Here is a 22,521-nt window from a genome sequence, read left to right on the forward strand (position 1 = left end):
TACCGGCACTGGGCAAATTTCTCCTAGACCTCCCAGAGGATGATACAATCATTGGGGGGGACTTCAAAGCAATAGTAGACCCCGTGCTAGACACCTTTCCCATGAGAGACCGCCCGAGGAGATCTGCCACGCTCCCTGGTTTTTTGGAGGCAATGGGCCTTACGGACGTATGGCGCCAGTTGAACCCAGCGACGACCCATTACACATATTACTCCGCAGTACACAATAGCCTTTCACGAATAGACTATTTCTTGTTTTTGGGGGTAGGACTGGGTTCGGTAGATAAAATAGATATCCACTATTTAAAAGTCCCTAAGATCAGGAAGAAACTCAAATTAGCAAGCACGCAATACTTTAATGAAAATAATGGGACGGTGTCCTCGCCCTCGGTACTTTGGGAAGCTTACAAAACGGTCCTCAGAGGGGAAGCGATAGCAGCGATAACAGGGCACAAACGGGATTCCAGACGTGAACTCACTGAACTGGAACTAGCACTTCACAACGGAAACGTCACACACATGTCAAATCCCACACCGGAGTCAACGCACTTACTACAACTCCGTCAACAACAATACCAAGACCATCTCAAAACGACCGTCAAGGGCTATCTGGCAAACACATTACATAGAATATATGATGTGGGCGATAAGGCTGGGAAAATGCTGGCATGGCTGGACAGGAGAGGGGGCAGTAACAGAGGTATACAAAGACTTTACACACATGACGGTCAACTGCAGACACACCCTGAGCAAATAGTGCGCACCCTGGCACGTCACTTTCAGGAGATATACACCCCAGATCAGGACGTCACTGCACAGACGGCGATAACTTCCCTCGAAAACATTACCATCCCCACACTCACACAGGAGGCACAGCAAGAACTAGAGATTGACCTGACAGAAGATGAAATCCAGTTGGCGATACAAACTTTACAGTCCGGTAAGGCACTGGGCCCCAACGGACTACCTGTAGAGTGGTATAAAGCAATGGCTCCTATACTAAGTAAACCGTTGCTAAATATGTATACCGAAAGCCTGGAAAAGGCGGTACTACCGCTTGACCAGCGCACAGCCACTATTGTGGGTATACCTAAGCCGGATAAACCACCGACTGCATGTACCTCCTACCGCCGCATATCGTTGCTTAACGTGGAAGCTAAAATCCTGGCAAAGATCCTGGCCAGCCGTCTGACACAACACCTACACGCACTGATACACCCTGACCAGTCGGGCTTCATGCCCCACAGGAGTACGGCAATGAATCTCAGGAGGGTCCATGGGGTATTGGCACGAGCGCACCTTCTTGCTGACCAGGCGGTGATCCTTTCCCTAGACGCCAAAATGGCATTCGATTTAGTAGAATGGGAATATCTTTTTGCAGTACTTACGCGTATGGGCTTTGGGCCGAAATATATTGCATGGGTGCGACTCTATACACATCACCGGTGGCGCAAGTAGTAGCAAATGGACACATTTCAGCATTGTTCCCACCGAAACGGGGGACTAGACAGGGGTGCCCGTTATCTCCCCTGCTCTTTGCCCTGGTGCTTGAACCGCTGGCGATCCTGATTAGAACAACACCACTATTTCGAGGTATCACGTGGGAGGAGGGGTGGGAAGATAAGATCTCCCTATATGCTGACGATATGCTCATTTACATGATTGACCCCAACAACGGGATCCCGGCCCTGTTGCATCTCTGTAACACACACGGGAAATCGTCGGGTTACACCCTGAACTGGTCTAAGTCGGTAGTGTACGTGCTCAGAGGCCCGGAACCATTGTTACGGGAAGACTGCCCCTTGGCCTTAACAACGACCTCCTTTAAGTACTTGGGTATCTTCATCACGAATAATGCCACTGACTTCTTTGACGCAAATTTAAAGCCACCTATGGATCGCCTACGTGCAGACGTTAAGCACTGGGCGACCTTGCCCCTGACCCTCCTTGGGCGGGCGGCTCTGTATAAAATGATGGCACTCCCTAGATTTCTCTATGTGCTGGAAAATACCCCTTATTTGGTTGCACCGCACTATTTTAAACAAGTTGCGACGCTGGTCTCCAGCCTACTCTGGAACAATGGCCCGGCACCTATAGCGCATGACAAACTGGTGAAAAGTTGGTTTGAGGGAGGGATTGCACTACCCAACGTCCAATTATACTACTGGGCGGCCCAACTTAAGATAATCAATCAGTGGATCCACACCCCACGAGAGGACCCAGCATACAAAGCGGATTTGGCTCAACTGGGAACAGACGGCATGCTCTCCGTTCTATATAACAAATCCCAAGTTAGAAAACTAGTTGGCCCGACACAGCACACAGCAGCATTGTGGCATATAGCACAAACACGGTTGGGCTGGACAGGGAAACTCACCAAAATGACGCCACTGTGGGATGCGAAATCATTGGGTAATCTCAGATCATGTAAAGGGTTCACACAGTGGGACCACATAGGAATCTCCACGATAGGGGACGTGTGGGAAAAAGGCACAGTGATTGCGTTTGCACAACTCCAACAGCAATACGGTTTAGGCCCCACAGAGACGTTCAGATACGTGCAGATACGTCACGCGCTACTCCAAGCAATCCCGCCAGATACTGAACTACCAGAATCCTCACCACTAGACGATAGACTGCTGACGGACTTTATGCCACAAAGTGCAACCTCTCTCACATATAAAAAGCTGGTTAACAACCTGGCAGACCCCACATTAAAACTTAAAGAGAAATGGGTGGGGGAAATAGGAGAGGTAGATGAATGGGAGTGGAATGAAGCGCTTGCCTCGCCAAGAGGAGTAGGCATCTCGGCGAAATTCAGATTAGTGCAACTCAAAATTCCCCACCGCACTTACTATACTAGAACGCTACTTCACAAGATACAAAGGGCACCACACCCCTTCTGCCTTAGGGGATGCGGGGAGGAGGGGAATCTATTCCACACTCTATGGGATTGCCCGCAAATACAAGAATTCTGGAAGCAAATTATGCGCACTGTATCCCAAGCCCTTAAGATCTCTATCCTGCCCGAACCCCGCAAATGCCTGTTGAACATTTGGGACCCCAATGATCTGGACAGATATGGCCTGCTGTGGGCCACACTAGCCATTACAGTAGCCAAGAGGGACATTGCGCAAAAATGGGGTGTTCCGGAACTACCTACGGCGGCTAGATGGGCCAGAAATATGGACTTGCTGATGGTGATGGAAAGGGCGGTGTATGTGCTTAGGGCCTGCCCCCGGAAATGGAACAAAATCTGGGCACCTTGGAATACTTATAGGGGGGAAATTTGTGAACCCTTGCCAGAAAACGAAGATCTAGACTCCGAAGGGGAGGATGAGTAAGGAGGTGGGAGCTTGGTATCTTCCTGCACCGTGTTGTAGCATGACTGTAGCTTAATCGTGAACCAAATTGTAATTGTGCTGGGTGGCTAAGGATTGATGATGTGTATATGAAACATACTAGAATGCGATGACAAATAGTTGGGTTTTCTTTTCTTATATTTCCAATTAATCGTTCTTTGCAAATAAATGATCACGATTTGAGGGTTAAAAGGATATGCCGTATATAATATGTAACAAACACGTTATGCTCAAACTGCTGTACTAAAGACAATTGGTATTAACCATCCTGGTTACTGTTGGGACTACACTTAGTATATGCTAAATTAAACGTTATTATATTGTTCTACTGGAACATGACTGCACAGAAAACGATGATGAATCCTGATTGCGATTTTGTGTATGTAATTTATGCCTTCATGTCAATAAAGATTAAAAAAAAAAAAAAAAGTATCCATAGCCAGCAGTGCTCACAGACCCCGAAACCCACCCACAAACACCAGGAAGCCCCCCAAAAAGGCCCCCGAAAACGCTACATTGAGCGAAATGTCAGAAATAGGAAAAACTTTTTCCTCATGGATTTTGTCCAAACCACTTCTATCCGGTATTAGACCTTCCCAGCAATGCCCCAAGAGACCCGCCAACCCACCCGCAAAAAAGCACAACACACCCAAACAGCCAAAAAGGAAAATCTCATACTTACAATATTTTTCGACCTTCTGTCCAAACGCACTGTGCAGCTAGGTCATAACTCCCGTTTTCCATCATGGATTTCCTGAAAAGCAAATGCAATCAAAATTAGACTGTGCCAGCAGTGCTACCAGACCCCAAAACCCACCCACAAACACCCGGAACCCCCCCAAAGAGCACCTCAAAGACAAGCAAGTCAGCAAAAACGCAAAAAGAATTTCGCCTCCGAATTGGCCCAAACCACTTTTATCCGGTATTAGAGCTTCCCAGCAATGGCCCAGAGCCGTCAACCCAGACGAAAACAAGTAGAAGACCCCCAAACAGCCAAAAAGCAAAAGTACAAAAATGGGGACTAAGTCATTTTCATGGCAATTTCCAAAATCACTCCGCGCGCGCTCTGCAGCTAGGCCCTAACTCCCCTCTGCCACCATGGATTTGCTTCAAACCTCTTGCAATCAAAAGTATCCATATCCAGCAGTGCTCCCAGACCCCAAAACCCACCCACAAACACCAGGAAGCCCCCCAAACAGGCCCCCGAAAACACTACATTGAGCGAAATGTCAGAAATAGCAAAAACTTTTTCCTCATGGATTTTGTCCAAACCACTTCTATCCGGTATTAGACCTTCCCAGCAATGCCCCAAGAGACCCGCCACCCACCCCGCAAAAAAGCACAACACCTCCAAACAGCCAAAAAGGAAAATCTCATACTTACAATATTTTTCGACCTTCTGTCCAAACGCGCTGTGCAGCTAGGTCATAACTCCCGTTTTCCACCATGGATTTCCTGAAAAGCAAATGCAATCAAAATTAGACTGTGCCAGCAGTGCTCCGAGACCCCAAAACCCACCCACAAACACCCAGAACCCCCCAAAGAGCACCTCAAAGACAAGCAAGTCAGCTAAAACGCAAAAAGAATTTCGCCTCTGATTTGGTCCAAACCACTTTTATCTGGTATTAGAGCTTCCCAGCAATGGCCCCAGAGCCGTCAACCCAGGCGAAAACAAGTAGAAGACCCCCAAACAGCCAAAAAGCAAAAGTACAAAAATGGGGACTAAGTCATTTTCATGGCAATTTCCAAAATCACTCTGCGCGCGCTCTGCAGCTAGGCGCTAACTCCCCTCTGCCACCATGGATTTGCTTCAAACCTCTTGCAATCAAAAGTATCCATAGCCAGCAGTGCTCCCAGACCCCGAAACCCACCCACAAACACCAGGAAGCCCCCCAAACAGGCCCCCGAAAATGCTACATTGAGCGAAATGTCAGAAATAGCAAAAAAAAATTCCTCATGGATTTTGTCCAAACCACTTCTATCCGGTATTAGACCTTCCCAGCAATGCCCCAAGAGACCCGCCACCCACCCCGCAAAAAAGCACAACACCTCCAAACAGCCAAAAAGGAAAATCTCATACTTACAATATTTTTCGACCTTCTGTCCAAACGCGCTGTGCAGCTAGGTCATAACTCCCGTTTTCCACCATGGATTTCCTGAAAAGCAAATGCAATCAAAATTAGACTGTGCCAGCAGTGCTCCGAGACCCCAAAACCCACCCACAAACACCCAGTACCCCCCAAAGAGCACCTCAAAGACAAGCAAGTCAGCTAAAACGCAAAAAGAATTTCGCCTCTGATTTGGTCCAAACCACTTTTATCCGGTATTAGAGCTTCCCAGCAATGGCCCAGAGCTGTCAACCCAGACGAAAACAAGTAGAAGACCCCCAAACAGCCAAAAAGCAAAAGTACAAAAATGGGGACTAAGTCATTTTCATGGCAATTTCCAAAATCACTCCGCGCGCGCTCTGCAGCTAGGCCCTAACTCCCCTCTGCCACCATGGATTTGCTTCAAACCTCTTGCAATCAAAAGTATCCATATCCAGCAGTGCTCCCAGACCCCAAAACCCACCCACAAACACCAGGAAGCCCCCCAAACAGGCCCCCGAAAACACTACATTGAGCAAAATGTCAGAAATAGCAAAAACTTTTTCCTCATGGATTTTGTCCAAACCACTTCTATCCGGTATTAGACCTTCCCAGCAATGCCCCAAGAGACCTGCCACCCACCCCGCAAAAAAGCACAACACCTCCAAACAGCCAAAAAGGAAAATCTCATACTTACAATATTTTTCGACCTTCTGTCCAAACGCGCTGTGCAGCTAGGTCATAACTCCCGTTTTCCACCATGGATTTCCTGAAAAGCAAATGCAATCAAAATTAGACTGTGCCAGCAGTGCTACCAGACCCCAAAACCCACCCACAAACACCCGGAACCCCCCCAAAGAGCACCTCAAAGACAAGCAAGTCAGCAAAAACGCAAAAAGAATTTCGCCTCCGAATTGGCCCAAACCACTTTTATCCGGTATTAGAGCTTCCCAGCAATGGCCCAGAGCCGTCAACCCAGACGAAAACAAGTAGAAGACCCCCAAACAGCCAAAAAGCAAAAGTACAAAAATGGGGACTAAGTCATTTTCATGGCAATTTCCAAAATCACTCCGCGCGCGCTCTGCAGCTAGGCCCTAACTCCCCTCTGCCACCATGGATTTGCTTCAAACCTCTTGCAATCAAAAGTATCCATATCCAGCAGTGCTCCCAGACCCCAAAACCCACCCACAAACACCAGGAAGCCCCCCAAACAGGCCCCCGAAAACACTACATTGAGCGAAATGTCAGAAATAGCAAAAACTTTTTCCTCATGGATTTTGTCCAAACCAATTCTATCCGGTATTAGACCTTCCCAGCAATGCCCCAAGAGACCCGCCACCCACCCCGCAAAAAAGCACAACACCTCCAAACAGCCAAAAAGGAAAATCTCATACTTACAATATTTTTCGACCTTCTGTCCAAACGCGCTGTGCAGCTAGGTCATAACTCCCGTTTTCCACCATGGATTTCCTGAAAAGCAAATGCAATCAAAATTAGACTGTGCCAGCAGTGCTCCGAGACCCCAAAACCCACCCACAAACACCCAGAACCCCCCAAAGAGCCCCTCAAAGACAAGCAAGTCAACTAAAACGCAAAAAGAATTTCGCCTCTGATTTGGTCCAAACCACTTTTATCTGGTATTAGAGCTTCCCAGCAATGGCCCCAGAGCCGTCAACCCAGGCGAAAACAAGTAGAAGACCCCCAAACAGCCAAAAAGCAAAAGTACAAAAATGGGGACTAAGTCATTTTCATGGCAATTTCCAAAATCACTCCGCGCGCGCTCTGCAGCTAGGCGCTAACTCCCCTCTGCCACCATGGATTTGCTTCAAACCTCTTGCAATCAAAAGTATCCATAGCCAGCAGTGCTCCCAGACCCCGAAACCCACCCACAAACACCAGGAAGCCCCCCAAACAGGCCCCCGAAAATGCTACATTGAGCGAAATGTCAGAAATAGCAAAAAAAAATTCCTCATGGATTTTGTCCAAACCACTTCTATCCGGTATTAGACCTTCCCAGCAATGCCCCAAGAGACCCGCCAACCCACCCGCAAAAAAGGCACAACACCCCCAAACAGCCAAAAAGGGAAATCTCATACAATATTTTTCGGCCTTCTGTCCAAACGCGCTGTGCAGCTAGGTCATAACTCCCGTTTTCCACCATGGATTTCCTGAAAAGCAAATGCAATCAAAATTAGACTGTGCCAGCAGTGCTCCCAGACCCCAAAACCCACCCACAAACACCCGTAACCCCCCCAAAGAGCACCTCAAAGACAAGCAAGTCAGCAAAAACGCAAAAAGAATTTCGCCTCCTATTTGGTCCAAACCACTTTTATCCGGTATTAGAGCTTCCCAGCAATGGCCCCAGAGCCGTCAACCCAGGCGAAAACAAGTAGAAGACCCCCAAACAGCCAAAAAGCAAAAGTACAAAAATGGGGACTAAGTCATTTTCATGGCAATTTCCAAAATCACTCCGCGCGCGCTCTTCGGCTAGGCCCTAACTCCCCTCTGCCACCATGGATTTGCTTCAAACCTCTTGCGATCAAAAGTATCCATAGCCAGCAGTGCTCCCAGACCCCAAAACCCACCCACAAACACCACCTAACTCCCCTCTGCCACCATGGATTTGCTTCAAACCTCTTGCAATCAAAAGTATCCATAGCCAGCAGTGCTCCCAGACCCCAAAACCCACCCACAAACACCAGGAAGCCCCCCAAACAGGCCCCCGAAAACACTACATTGAGCGAAATGTCAGAAATAGCAAAAACTTTTTCCTCATGGATTTTGTCCAAACCACTTCTATCCGGTATTAGACCTTCCCAGCAATGCCCCAAGAGACCCGCCACCCCACCCGCAAAAAAGCACAACACCCCCAAACACCCAAAAAGGAAAATCTCATACAATATTTTTCGACCTTCTGTCCAAACGCGCTGTGCAGCTAGGTCATAACTCCCGTTTTCCACCATGGATTTCCTGAAAAGCAAATGCAATCAAAATTAGACTGTGCCAGCAGTGCTCCGAGACCCCAAAACCCACCCACAAACACCCGGAACGCCCCAAAGAGCACCTCAAAGACAAGCAAGTCAGCAAAAACGCAAAAAGAATTTCGCCTCCGATTTGGTCCAAACCACTTTTATCTGGTATTAGAGCTTCCCAGCAATGGCCCCAGAGCCGTCAACCCAGGCGAAAACAAGTAGAAGACCCCCAAACAGCCAAAAATCAAATGTACAAAAATGGGGACTAAGTCATTTTCATGGCAATTTCCAAAATCACTCCGCGCGCGCTCTGCAGCTAGGCCCTAACTCCTCTCTGCCACCATGGATTTGCTTCAAACCTCTTGCAATCAAAAGTATCCATAGCCTGCAGTGCTCCCAGACCCCGAAACCCACCCACAAACACCAGGAAGCCCCCCAAACAGGCCCCCGAAAGTGCTACATTGAGCGAAATGTCAGAAATAGCAAAAAAAAATTCCTCATGGATTTTGTCCAAACCACTTCTATCCGGTATTAGACCTTCCCAGCAATGCCCCAAGAGACCCGCCAACCCACCCGCAAAAAAGGCACAACACCCCCAAACAGCCAAAAAGGGAAATCTCATACAATATTTTTCGGCCTTCTGTCCAAACGCGCTGTGCAGCTAGGTCATAACTCCCGTTTTCCACCATGGATTTCCTGAAAAGCAAATGCAATCAAAATTAGACTGTGCCAGCAGTGCTCCCAGACCCCAAAACCCACCCACAAACACCCGTAACCCCCCCAAAGAGCACCTCAAGGACAAGCAAGTCAGCAAAAACGCAAAAAGAATTTCGCCTCCGATTTGGTCCAAACCACTTTTATCCGGTATTAGAGCTTCCCAGCAATGGCCCCAGAGCCGTCAACCCAGGCGAAAACAAGTAGAAGACCCCCAAACAGCCAAAAAGCAAAAGTACAAAAATGGGGACTAAGTCATTTTCATGGCAATTTCCAAAATCACTCCGCGCGCGCTCTGCAGCTAGGCGCTAACTCCCCTCTGCCACCATGGATTTGCTTCAAACCTCTTGCAATCAAAAGTATCCATAGCCAGCAGTGCTCCCAGACCCCGAAACCCACCCACAAACACCAGGAAGCCCCCTAAATAGGCCCCCGAAAACGCTACATTGAGCGAAATGTCAGAAATAGCAAAAACTTAATCCTCATGGATTTTGTCTAAACCACTTCTATCCGGTATTAGACCTTCCCAGCAATGCCCCAAGAGACCTGCAAACCCACCCGCAAAAAAGCACAACACCCCCAAACAGCCAAAAAGGAAAATCTCATACCTACAATATTTTTCGGCCTTCTGTCCAAACGCGCTGTACAGCTAGGTCATAACTCCCGTTTTCCACCATGGATTTCCTGAAAAGCAAATGCAATCAAAATTAGACTGTGCCAGCAGTGCTCCCAGACCCCAAAACCCACCCACAAACACCCGGAACCTCCCCAAAGAGCACCTCAAAGACAAGCAAGTGTGGTACTTAAAATTCTGGACTCTGCTATTCAGTGGTACCGAAGCTCTGCACTCGTGTCATAAATATCATCGTATCATGACGATTTTTGTACTAGCAGACAGGTAATGGCTTAAATACTATACATAAGTATTTTCGCCATGTTCGAGTGACGAAATCACCCTGAAATCGTAGTTTTTGTCTTGGTCCCTCGGGTTCCATTTTGTGAGCGGCATCCATTTTGTGATTGCCCTTTACATAGCCAAATAACTAAGGCCGAATTCGATCTAAAAGGACACGTACACCTCTGCTGACTCCTCTGTGACCTGGGCGAGCTGACTCCACTGCCTCAAGCCAAACCTGTTCGCGCAGTTCCTCTCCCAGTGGCCGAACGAGATTAGTATCAAGGCACAACATGTCATAAACCGTTCATCACACACAAACTATGCTTAATCTCACACACACCTATCCCTGTTTCTTCTTTATGACCTGTTTTACGAGGAGGAGGTGCCCGATTTTATTAGGGGTCCGTCGATATCAGATGAAAGTTCTGGGCCTTGCCGGGTAATCTATCATGGACTGGACAAACTGAAATGTGGGCTGGTCATCATGACTCTGCTTTTTCTTTGTAGTAAAAATATTTGTATGGTCAACTGTAAAATCAGGAATGTTTTCCTGAAGCTTATTATTTCGTATAAAAAGAGAAGGCTGGTTCTGTAAATTCGAGCAGTCTCCTGAGAACATACATGCTGTTGTACTTCTAGGATACCTGTTACTGGTTGCAGCCAATAAATACGATCTTTGACTTCACCTAGAAGACTCTGTGTTTCTGTAGTCTGAAACAGGAAGGACTCAAGGTCTTTGGGTGTTCTCCCTGGCACTGCCGGGTCCATAAAAACCCGGTACCTCAGTTGGCGCCCAACGTGGGGCGGTACAGCGGTACCGGTCCAAGCCAGAGGTTCGTGAGGAGCTTCGTGTGAAGAAGCTGGAGGACGGCCAACCACTTCAGCGACCCCTGTATGTCGACGTGGTCCGAAGGTCTTTGCTGCAAGGTTCCCCGCGTCCCGACGGCTACAAAGGACTGCTGCCCTGACTATCGCCCTGTTTTGGACCCTTGATGATTGGTAGAGCGAAACGATAGACGAGTCTTCTGGTGACGTCATCGATACCTCAGTTAAGTATAAGTGGAGCGTCTCCCAGTCCTTAGTTTGGTTCTTAGTTTGGTATCCCTTTGGGATCGCTTTGATTTGGAACTTACAAGTGCCAAAGCCGAAGGACTCGTGCATTCACAAGACTATCGTATTCGATAATCCTTTGAAGTTTGAAGCTAGACTAGAGAGCGAAGATGCCTGGTCTTAGCAGACTTGGGAATTTGTTTTGTCTTGGTTGTAGTAGGGACTCCCGATTGGAGGACTCGTGTCCGGTTCCTCCGATTGGAACTCCAACATATGAGCTTTATGTGAAGCATGGCGTAGGCCCTATCACATATAACGAAGTATGGATCCGATACACTAGAAAGGATGATGTTTTAAAATGGCCCCAATACGGTACCTTTGACACAGAAATTTTGGATAATTTAGAGGTTAAACTTTTTAAGAAGAAAGCCCGGCCGGCGATGTTTGACTCTTTTCGCCTATGGCGCAAAGAAGCCAAACAGAAAGAAATGAAATTAGCGAAGAAAAATAAACGAGAACGAGGGATGTCAATAGTACAAGCTGCTGTTGCATTTAGGGATAATGAAGAAGAGCAAGAAAGCAAACAGATGAAAAGAGCGAAGAAATTAGCGGTAGATAGATGCTACCCAGCCTTGCCAACTAAAGAACTGGAAGCAAGGAACGATCTTGAGAAAGATCCGTTAATGTCACATTTCCTGAGTTCACCACCCCCTTATGCACAGAATGCTACGGCACCTCCGCCACTAGTCTTGGCCGTACAACCCCCGAATGTTGTGCCACCTGTGATTCCTCCACAACCAGCTCCTCTTCCGTTGGTTGCCGTTCCTTTGGCGCAGCCTCCTCAGGGGCCGCCAACTTTGCCTTTGCCTGCTACTTCTACGTCTGTTCTTTTTTTTTTTTTTTTTTTTTGTAAGACCTTTATTGCAAATACGTGCTTATACACAGCAGTGTGCCCACAACCCTATACAGGGCCGGCCGCTACCGGATCAACAATTAGCAATTAGAAAGCACATATCAAATGACATCGTGCGAGCGCATACAAAGATCGCAGAGGGTAATAATATGTCACAATGCAAACCCAGGCCGTCCTCCGCAGTCGCATCTCGCTCTTCACATATAGTCTTATTTTACAGTTTTTAAACCCAACTTGAACAACCCCCAACCCCCCATCCCAAACATTCCCGGTCCCAGTCGCAGTGAAAGTCCAGTTAAGTAGTACAGAATGACAGATTAATCCAGAAGGTACTGAAGACATCCTCAGTGGTCAAGCAAGCTGTGCAATCTCGGACTCAAAACCTCGCATGAGTCCAGTCAGTGGTTGAGCACCATCAAACCCACTGAACCAGACAGCCCCTCTGCACGGTTCTCCTACAGCAAATGGGAAGAACAACTCATTCCCGGCAACGTCACAGCACATCCATTCAGGTAGGCAAACACTCAGGCTCTCTATCTCCCGGCAACAGACCCTCACCCTCAGCGTCGGAAGCATCATCATCCTCCAGAGATAGCATATACGCAGTGTATGGAGCCCAAATGTCGCGCGGACGCGATCTCATCGGCAGAGCTTCAGCATAGCAAGTCAATTGGTCCCTGCAGTAGGCCATATCTCTTAGCCACAACTGGACATCAGGCGCTCGTCTTCCACCCCACACCATAGCCACCCTCCGCTTGGCAAGTTGCAACGCCAGAAGAACCAACCTCCGCTCCCCACTAGGCACACCAGAGGCGAGCCCCAGCAAGCAAAGGCGTATATCCAACGCAACCTCCGTAGTCACCATCTTAGTCAGTGCCTCAGTCACAGCCACCCAGAAGTCATACACTCGTGCACACCCCCATGCCAAATGCACGAAATCCGCATCATCTTCTCCACACCGGACACATTGAGCAGAGTCGCGTAACCCGTACCTAGCTAGCTGCGTGGGTGTGTAATACCATTGATGCAGAAATTTAAAATGTAATAGGCGAAAATTGCCGTTGGCTACATATCCCCCAGTCATGGAGCAGCATTCAGTCCATTCATCATCCGCTAATGGCTCTGGCAGACATTTATCCCATCTGGCTCTAGCCAGTTCTGCACCCCCTCCTTCGTCCTCCTGAGCAGCGCGGTATAATCTGGAAAGTAATTTAACTCTGTCAGTCACGGTGTAGAGTAACTGCAAGGCCCCCAATGCTAAAGGCTCCTCCGGATATGTAGGGTATAAGGAGTGTATAGCCGCCCGAAGTCTGACATAAAGGAAAGTAGCCATTTCCACATTCGTGGATCGCTCCGTCACAGTCTGCAACGAGAGGAACGTGGCCCCTGGGAAAAGGTCACCCATAGTGTGCAGTCCAGCTCCCTGAAGAATCTGTAGACCACCGATTTCGCCCGAAACCGATACTTCGGAATGGTATAATAGCGGCATGTTTGGGGCATACAACGGCAACCTGCCCGCTCTCCTACCCAGCTCCCGCCACGCATTCGCCGTGGAGCGCACCGTGTCCACCTCGCCCTTTTCGAATACAGAGTGATTGTTACCCATCATAGCCCGCAGTGGGTACGGGAGAACAGAACTGGCTTCAAGCGCCACATGCGGGGTATACGGGGGCGCAGACACCCAATATGCAGCAAAATGCGCTTGTGCACACAAATAATATAACTTCATATCTGGCACAGCGTAGCCTCCCAGAGTGTATGGTTTAGTCAGCACATCCCACGCCACTCGTGGCTTTTTCCCAGCCCAGGTTAACGTGGTCAACAAGGATCTCAGCCTGGCAAAGAAGTGCGACATCAGCGGAAGCGGTATGTTAACAAAAAGGTATAAAAATTTTGGGAGCACGACCATTTTGATTAAAGACACACGATCTGCAAGGGTGAGAGGGAGCTTAGTCCATCGAGCTACCTGATCCTCCAGCTTGGATATCGCCACGCCATAATTGGCTCTAATGACTTCTTGACTATCTCGATGAACCCAGATCCCAAGGTAGCGCACCGAGTCCTTCGCCCATTCTAGTGGAAACTCCAAGGGAAACGGTAGGGTAACATCAGTGAGTGGCAGCATAACAGACTTATCCCAGTTTATAGTCAGACCCGAGTGGTGGCCAAACCGTATGAATTCTCTAAGGATAGATTCTAGATGACGAGCAGGCTCGCGCACATAAAGTACCATGTCATCGGCATACATGGATACAGTCAGCGAGCGAAGGGGGAACTTTAGAGCTGCGTCAGCATACCGCTGCCTTAGAACACAGGCCAGGGGCTCCATCACAATGGCGAACAGCAAAGGTGAGAGGGGGCACCCCTGCCGAGTGCCTCTCTGTACCGAGAACGAGTTCGAGACGTGTCCGTTAACCCTCACCCGCGCTATAGGGTTAGTATAGAGAAGAGTCACCAACGATGTGAAAAAGAATGGAACCCCCATCCGATGCAAAATGGCTATCATATACCGCCATGCGACTGAGTCGAAGGCCTTCGCGGCGTCAAGCATGACAGCCACCGCCGCCAGCTCCGGTTTGAGCAGATGTAATACAGCAAAAAGAGCCCTGAGATTGTGGGTGGTAGACCGACATGGTACAAACCCCGACTGATCAGGTAGTATCATTACCGGGAGGAGCAGTTTCAGCCTAGTAGCGAGCACCTTGGCTATGATTTTAACATCCGTGTTCATGAGGGAGAGAGGCCGGTACGAGTCACACTGGTTAGGAGGTTTCCCGGGCTTTGGCAATGCAACTAGTAGCGCCTCCCTCATTGTAGTTGGAAATTGGCCCTGCTCTACCGCTTCCTCCAGCACCATCGCCAGGTGCGGGAGAAGAAGATCGACATACTCTTTATAAAATTCAGACGGGAGACCATCTGTGCCAGCAGCTTTCCCATTAGGAAGCGCAGCTATCGCCTCCCGAAATTCCTCCTCCGTGATGTGGTGCATTAGGAATTCCTGCTGTCCCCTTGAAAGCCAAACCAAAGCTATATCCTCAAAGTAACAACTTATTTCCTCCTCCGTCGCCGTCTCCCGATGCTCGTACATTCTTTCATAATATTTCGCAAAGCAGCTTAGAATGCCCGGCGTGTCTGTCACAACCTCCACCCCGTCTACTATTTCCTGCACCGTGCAGTGTTTGGCCCATGGCTCTCGTATGCGATCCGCCAGGCCTTTCCCGGGCCTGCCCCCTTCACCATAATAACGCGCCCTGGTATGCTTGGATAAGAACGACACCTCTTGGTCAGCCAATTCGTTGTACTCAGAGACTTTTGACCTAATGTCTGCTAATAAGGCCTCGCCAGGGTAGTCCTCCAATTGGCGCTCAAGTGTCAACAGGTCTCTTTCCAACCTAGACATGGAATCTCTGAGCGATGTCAGTACCCCAGATTGAAGACCAATGCATGCCCCGCGGATAGTCACCTTAAAAGCCTCCCACACCGTGCATGCACTATCTACCGTGCCGACATTTTTGTCAAAAAATTCCTCAATAAGAGTTCTGAGCCTCTCACGCAGTACCTGATCAGTCAAGGTTCCCGGCGACAGGCGCCAAGTGAATGGGGCAGGCGTGCACGTCGGTATCCTCAACACCAAGCGGACTGGCGCATGATCGGAGAGTGTGCGCGGCAAATGATCGACATCCATAACCCAACCACAGACATCCCGTGTCACCATCCAGTAATCCAATCTCGACCACGTATCGTGAGCTGACGTATAGCAAGTACCTTCTCTTCTACCCGGGTGCCGCAGACGCCACACATCCACCAGTCCAAGTCCGTCCATTCCCTCATGAACCTCAGCAGCCGCTCTCTTTCTCACGTAGGGCCTGTCTTGTTTCCTATCCAGCTCCCCATCTAGTACAATATTAAAATCCCCCCCGCAGAGCACAGCCGATTGTGGCAACATGTAGATCTTATTCCATAGTGCAACATAGAAATCAGGGTCATCCACATTAGGACCATAAACATTAAGAAGCGTGACAGGTGTTCCACACAAGTTACCATGCACTATAATGTAACGACCCTCCTTGTCGATATCCTCATACAGTTTAACAAACGGTACAGATTTTTTAATTAGAATCATCACACCACGTGCGTAAGAGGAGTAATTCGATGCCAATCTAACTCCCGCCCATCTACGACCCACAGTCTCTGCAGCTGTACCCCCCAAATGCGTCTCCTGAAGGAAAGCAACTTGTGCACCATGCCTATCTAGAAATGCCAACATTTGCCTAGTCTTTTGAGGGCGATTCAACCCTCTCACATTCCATGTAACACATGTGATTTTACCCCCCCTGGCCATCCATCCAGATCAAACCTCCGTCCCAAAGGCTGTCAGGCCACCCCATCAGGCCGCAGTGAGCAAAGCGTACACAACCATGCTTTCCGCGAGGTCCAGTAAGTAGAGTCACCCTTCCCAAGCACAACTGCACCCAGTAGCCACCCAACCCCCGATTAGTCCTCACATACCTTTCAGCACACTCAAGAAAATACTGCGACCGTACCCAGGAAAACCAAAAACTCCCCATCCTCCCACCGCCCACTTCAGCTACCCCAACCTGCCAAAGCTGTCCCCTGCCCCCCACCCCTAGCCACCCCAACCATGCATACATAAGTGTGTGGGGATCTCCCATGCGTGGGGACGCAGTGGCGCACAACCCCCGCCAGAAATCTGACGAGAGAGCGGACCGCGCAAGCATTTAGAACATCCCACCCCTCCCCCCCAACCATCAGAGCCTCAAGGATCATTGCAAATCACAGCCACCTGATGCAGACAATGAAGTAAATGGCACTCTCACCACAATCACAACTGATCCTTCGGTACGCCAAGATCCAGGAGCTATCACGCAGCTGCACATCTATCAAACAACTCCATATGCGCAAGTGCCAACAGTGCACCTCCCGCTCATCAGTCTAGACACAGGAGTCCCAAATGAGTAGGGAATCAAGCGACACCCGCCCCTCACAGGAAGCACAATGCAGCAATACGCCAGTATTTAACGGCAAGCAAGCAGTTATACAACAGTTCTGCAACCCCAGCCCTATGGGCGCGCCTGTGCACATCGCAAACATCGTTCTAGACGCAGCTGTCCCACGCCAGGAGTGACGCAAACACCATCTGTCCTACAAGTGTCACACCCTGCAGCACAGGAGAAAATACAAACAACTTGTTGAATCAGCGTTCCGCAGAGTAATGCAAAGTAGTCAACGCAGCAGGCTACCAAGCCTCACAGTGCCAAGCATAAACGTCTCTTGTAGGAGTAGCCCCGTCAACCAGGAGTTAACCGCAAGGAGTCATACTCCTATTCCACATCGTCCATCAGGTCCCCTTCTCCCTCCTGCTGCACATTGGAGTCCCTTTTGCGCTTCTTTTGTTTTTTTGCATAGTCCATAGCAGCCTTAGGGGTAGCGAAGATTTTATTGTCAGAAGGGGGCCCTATCCGAAGCCGTGCAGGATACAGCATGGCATATGGAATGCTTTCCTCTCGAAGCAGTTGTTTTACCGCAGTGAACTCCTTTCGCGCTGTCTGCACCGCCACAGTGAAGTCAGGGAAAAATTCCAGCTTATTCCCTTGGTATTCAATGGAGCCCTTCTCCCTGGCGAGCCGAAGTATCACATCACGGTCCTTGTAGTTAAGTATGCGAGCGATAATTGGGCGCGGATTTGCCCCAGGTGCTGGTCGCTTCGCCAGCGTGCGGTGTGCCCTTTCCACGATGAAGACCTTCGACAACTGCTCCTGGCCAAAAATGTCCACCAGCATTCGCTCCATGAAGTCCTCCATCCGCCCCACATTCGTGGATTCCGGCAGGCCCATGACGCGAATGTTATTGCGTCTGGACCTCCCTTCCAACTCCTCGTTCTTCGCCTGAATCACCGCCAGCACCCTCTCCATATTAAATACCTTAGTGGTCACTGTGGCCAGCCCATCCTCCGTGGCGGACACCCTCTGTTCCACCTCGCCCATCCTCTCGTTCTGCCGATCAAACTGCGTCGCCATATGGTCAAGCCTATGATTGACTGCCTCCATGGTGCATTCAATGGACTGCAACGTTTTTTGCATCGCCACCAGCGTGTTTTCCAAGGTCGGGCCGCCGCCAGCTGCCCCCGCATTTTCAGCGTCCGGCGGTGGCTCTGAGGTGGATTGCGCAGTTTTTTTTGCCTCAAAATTGAGCTTTGGCTGATTACGCTCCGGCCTGCCCATGGCGCCGTACCCAGATCAGGCTCAGCCCAGAGGTAGTATCCCGTGGGGTCAGTAAGTCTCCCCCGCAGCCCCAGGCCCAGGCAGGTGAGCTAGCACTGCAGCACCAAGGCCCCAGCCGGCCCTCCCAACAGCAGCAGCAGATCCGGGAGCAACAGCGTGGTTAAGGTGGAAGGCCAAGAATATCGTCCAGTGCAGCAGGGCAGACCACCCACGCGGGACTATAATGGCTGTGAATGGCCCTCCAAGCGCGCGGGGCCGCAGTTCTCCCACAGCACCCTTCCAAAGCAGCAAAACACCGTCCCGCACCCCAGCCAGCCAAAGCTTGCGTAACGAGGCCCAGTGCGGCCCAGCGCCGCCTCCGCAGCCCCGGTCTCACGTAGACCCTCGCCCCACTCACCACTACCGGCGGGGTCGGACTGCAGCCGCTCGAGTCGCAGGCACCTTCTCGCCGTCTTTAGTTCTCCGCCACCATTCGCAGCTCAAAGTTCAGGGCGCCGGACCATTCCGCTTGACAGGAAGAGCAGTCAGAAAAGCTCCAAGCCGCTGCGCGGCACACGCCGCTGAATCACTCTCCTCCGGCTGCCTAGGACGCGGCGCTCGTCTCCTCCGGTTTCACGGGCCAGCTGACCCTCGCGCTCAAGGGAGACCACCGCTCTCGAGTCACAGGCACTTTAGATGACTGTCGCCCTCAAGCTGGGGGGTCAAAGCAACAGGATGTAAAGGATTTTAGCGGCTATTAATCACGGTCCCGGCAGAGCCTCACATATGTGCGGCCATCTTGCCCGGCGCCCTCTAGCGCCCCCCTTCTACGTCTGTTCTTAATACTCCTCCTGCTACGACTCTCGATTCTTCTCAGTCTTCCCTTATTCTTTCTTCTTCTCCTTCTACCAGACAGCGAATGACTGCTGCCTTTTCTGGTTTCTTTTCTCCTTGGTTGGGACAGTTGGGTATGCCCCCTGCTACAGAGCATAGACAGTCACGCAGTCAATTGCCTGACTCTAGAGAGAAAGAGATATTGGATCGTTTGGCGCATAAATGGGTTACAGACCCGGTGCGATATGAGCTAGATTCTATTATGGATGTCTTCCATCAGTGGGAAGCATCAAAGCAGAGATACGTCTTTGAGAAAATGTGTGTTTTCCTTTGTGAGGAATTGGAGGAAGAAAATTCGGAACGTGTGCGGTTCGAGTTTGCGAAGGGCACAATTGTGGGTTCTGTTGTTGAAAAGGCAGTTGCGACATTATTATCGTTTAGGAGTGAGAGTGTTTCCCAGTCGTTGTTTGACTCTGAGGTTAAGAAGAAGGCAAGACAATATCCCATGAGAGAGGTCCCCCCAGTTTGGAGGGAAGGGAACGCAAATGTTGTTCCAGCCATTTTGCCACATTTTCAGCATGTGTGGGTACATGTCCCATGGAAGCGAGCTGAAGTCTTGGCTCTTAAGCAGACATTGCCTGATCCCCATAAAAATCCTGCAGGATATTACAAAGAATTATCACAGACTGCAGGCTCCTGTATCATGAATTTAGCCGATGTAGACATGTTGTTTGGAAATGTTGTTCCACAGCCTTTATGGGGAAAGATTCGTCATGCGGATCATGATCAAGAGTTAGGCGACACATGGGTAAATATTGCCGCTGCGGATGCTAGACAAGTTGGTGGTGCTAAACCTGAGCCCTTAGTAGCAGAACTTCCTGGTAGGATTATTACGTATATGGAGACTCTGATGCCCGAATTGCGTGTTAATTGGGACAAGTTGTCTGCATGCAAACAAAAGAAAGATGAGACTGTGTCTGACTTCTTCACGAGGTTCGAGGAAACTTTTGTAGATCATAGTGGTCAGGATATGGCTACCGAGGGTGGCCAGATATTGTTTGTTGACAAATTTGTACATAATTTGCTTCCTGAATTATGTAATAAGTTGAAGGATTCTGAGAGTGCCTGGGCCGTTTCCACGTCAGCACAGATTTTATCCACGGCCCAGTACTATGAAAATAGGCGCAAAGATGAGTTAGAGAAAGCGGATAAAAAGACTAAGGAATTGAAAACTAAAGTCCTTCTACAGCAAACGTATCCACCTCGTACTAATGGTCAGCGCGATTATGGCAACCCCAACAATATTCGAGAAACTCGCAAAGAAACGAGTCTTCTCAGCAGCGTTTACCGTATGGACCCAATCAGTGTGCGTATTGTAAGGAAGAGGGTCATTTCAAGAGTAGTTGTCCGGTTTTGTTACAGCGTACGAATGGTGCTTCTGGTACAAGAGGTCGAGGTGTTCAACAAGCTCCTAGAGGTAGGGGACGTGGAAATTTCCCCCAGAATGCTCGTTCCTTCCCGCCTCAGAATTCCATGAATAGTTTCGACCAGCAGAATAATGCGTTTGCTAGGACGGCTCAGTACTATGCTGATGACTACTATGCAGAAGATGAGAATATGGAAGGTGATGATTGCTAGGACAGCCATGGACAAAGAGAGGGAGTTGTTTCAGTTACAGTAGATCAGAATGGGCCTTATGTTGAGGTGATTACATCAGGTGTGTCAGAGCCATTTCTGTTGGATACTGGTGCTACAAAGAGTTCTATTATGCACTCAAAACTCCCTGGCGCACCTTTGTCTGGCGAAATGAATGTTTCAGTAGGTTTTTCTGGCGCCCCGGTTAGGAGCCCGATCTCTAGTCCTATGTCCCTTTCTGTTGGACCTTGTGAATTCGAAGCACCCCTTATTCTTACAACAGGTTGTGGTGAAAACTTGTTGGGATTGGATCTGTTGAAAAGATTATATGCGACTTTGTACTGTTCTCCTTCGGGAGTACAACTTACACTGGGTAAGAAAGTGGTTTCTCCAATGTATTTGTCGAAGGATAAACTTCCGACAGAATTGTCGTCTCTTCCGGATATTCTTTGGGCTACTGGACCCAATGATGTGGGTCTCTTGGAAATAGCGCCATATGTTGTAACACTGAAAGCCAGTGTTAGAATGCCACGCATTCCCCAATACAAGATCTCTAGTGACGGTGAAAAGGCGTTGTTAGTGATTATTTATGATTTGATTGAGAAAGATGTAATTGAAGAGACAAGAGGCAACGTTTATAATAGTCCTGTTCTGCCGGTTTTGAAGCGTACTGATCCTTCCCAACCACCTGTTTACAGATTTGTTATTGATCTTAGGGAGGTCAATAAAATAGTTGTGCCACAGTTTCCCGTTGTCCCTGATATCACTGCTCTATTGACTATGATTCCAGCTTCAGCCACTTGGTTCTCAGTGATTGACTTGAAGAATGCTTTCTTCAGCATCCCGATTGCCGAGGAGAGCAGGGATATTTTTGGCTTCAGTTTAGGAGGCCGAAGTTTCCGCTTCAAACGCGCTCCTCAGGGCTACTGTGAAAGTCCATCAATATACAGCCAGGCTTTAAAAACACAGCTTGACACGATTGTTTTACCTGACGGCGCTACCCTTATTCAATACGTCGATGATTTGCTAATAGCTGCAGATACTGAGGATATTTGTAAAGAAGCCACATTGTCGTTGTTGCGTCATTTGTGTGATTTGCGCCACAAAGTCTCTCTTTCAAAATTACAATATTGTCGACAAGAAGTGACCTACTTAGGTCACCTCTTATCGAAGAAGGGAAGGAAACTGACCCCAGAAAGAATTCAGGCAATTGCAAAATTGAGTGTCTCAAGGACACAGAGAGAAGTGCGTGCTTTCTTGGGCATTACATCATATTGCAGACAATGGATACCGAATTTTTCTTTACTGGCCAAACCTTTGGTGGCATTAACTTGTAAAGATACACCGAATCCCATTCCATGGTCTGAAGAGTGTCAGAAAAGTTTTTCCGAATTGCGTGATGCATTGTGTTCGGCTCCTGTATTGGGTACCCCCGACTACAGTAAGCCCTTTACATTATACGTCCATGAGAAAGAAGGTTGCGCATTGTCAGTCCTGACACAGTCTTTTGGGGACAAACAGCGTCCATGCGCGTATTTTTCAGCGACTTTAGATCCGGTAGCTAAGGCGTTGCCAAGTTGTTTGAGAGCCACTGCGGCAGCAGCTGTCTCTATTCGACAGTCTGCTGGGTTAGTAATGAATAACATGTTAATTGTGATGGTCCCGCATGCAGTGGACATTCTGTTAAACAGAACAAAGACACAGCACTTAACTAGTGCTCGATTGTCAGGGTATGAGCTGACACTGTTGGCAAGTCATGTGCACATAAAGAGGTGCAATACACTAAACCCAGCCACATTGTTGCCGATTTTAGCTGAGACAGACGATGATAGTGAA

The sequence above is a fragment of the Lissotriton vulgaris genome, chromosome 4_1 (assembly GCF_964263255.1).
Source record: "Lissotriton vulgaris chromosome 4_1, aLisVul1.2, whole genome shotgun sequence".
In the NCBI taxonomy this organism is placed as follows: Eukaryota; Metazoa; Chordata; class Amphibia; order Caudata; family Salamandridae; genus Lissotriton; species Lissotriton vulgaris.